The sequence below is a fragment of the Prunus avium genome, chromosome 2 (genome assembly GCF_965620075.1).
Source record: "Prunus avium chromosome 2, drPruAviu1.hap1.1, whole genome shotgun sequence".
NCBI lineage: Eukaryota > Viridiplantae > Streptophyta > Magnoliopsida > Rosales > Rosaceae > Prunus > Prunus avium.
The window spans coordinates 34,156,542-34,158,267 of NC_142285.1; positions in this window are offsets into that span (position 1 = coordinate 34,156,542).

Consider the following 1,726-nt stretch of genomic DNA (forward strand, 5'->3'; position numbering starts at 1 on the left):
AGATCATTTTTAAATATTGTTAACACGTGAAAATATAATAAATAATTTAATATCTAAGTTAAACTTGTGTTTCATTTACTGACAAACTCGTTTATTTAACGAATCTCGACAATTAACACTCATAAAGTTTGTTAGTAACTTGCAAATGATGGTTTCTTCTCTCTTAATTTGGATCTCATTGCCACATCTCGTTGAATCTTGTCGATATTAATCTAATTGAGCTAATCTCTCAACGAACTGGCCACGATCAATGAAAATTTTAAATGATTCACCATCAGTCTTTAAAGATGGTTCACCAATGATGACAGTTCGATTGCTAAGTTTAACTAGAATCCAAATTGAGCCGCACCAAACCCAACCCTATTGTGATTGGAATAGAACATAGTTGCATATATTGGGAGATTAGAGATATCTCTCCTCCACTCTTAAATAATGGACCAATGCATGTCAAACTTGCATATCTACACACGCATTCTATCCACTATCCATTATGACAGGCTACGCATCTCTGAAGAGCGTGAGAGGCATCAAAGAAGCAAGTAGCCGTTGTCATTCAAAGGTGACCTCACTGAAAATGGGTTTGGGCCCCTCCGAAGAGGGTGACTTGGTTTGCATGTGAGTCTTTCTGAGTGTATGTATGACTTGTCTCTCCCTCCCCCACCACTTTCCATGCCCTACATATTTAACTTTAGAAAAATATCTACAATTTCAAGAGCACTGATATTCTCACCTGCCTGTGGGAGCTGTAGCTATAAAGTCTACCTTTAGAACTTATATGAGTACTTAGTTTCATATTGTCTGTTCAATACAGCGTTTGAGCAAAATGTAGATGCAACATTTGGTATAACATTTGTATACTTTTGAATTCCGGATTGATCAACACGGTTAATCTAAGAGACGTCAAATGAATCATGAATCGAACTTAGAACTCTCTCTTTGTCAATGTGAACCAAATATTCTTCGAGCTGTCGAACATTAATTAAAGAATTAACAAGTAATTAACATATATAAAAAGGCTTATTAGCCCTAATTGCACGCTAGAAAATCTAATCTATGTGGAGCATCAAAGTCAAACTTAAGTTCAATTACAGGAGTGCACTTCAAGTTGAAAGTCAAGGAGCTGCTTTTTCCATCTGCATATTAGAATAATGTCACAAATAAAAACATGTTGGAAAACAGATGATGCTTCGTTTCATGCATCCAATCCAATAAAATATATTGAGAGACAAAATTTTATATTAGATATTTGGATTGGATAGTTGGATAGATTTATGGAGATCTCTTTGTTTGGTCCAGCATTGGATCATCAACTCCAAAAGTGGAAGTACCTTGAACTCTGTTTTCAGAAAATTTCCCAATATTTTATATTTATAGGGAGGCCTCTTTGTTCTGGTGCTTGCCCAATTAAGATTTTTTAGTGGGCCAGTGTGTTATAGGTGTCGTTTTCAACATCAATCATCGAAATTGCTATAAAAAATTGTCAGTACACCATGTTGGAATTTTTTATTTTTTATTTTCTAATAACATTTTATGTTGATTAGTACTTGCAAATTTGTATACTTTCCCACCATACGAGGAAAAAAAAAATATCCTTCGTAATTGAATAGCATCTAAATACATGAAGCAAAGAAATGTTTTCAAGATAAAACACTTGAATTTGACATTCTACGTAACTCATTTAAGTTGCAAAGTTGATCAGATTTTATATTGAGATGGGCAATAATAT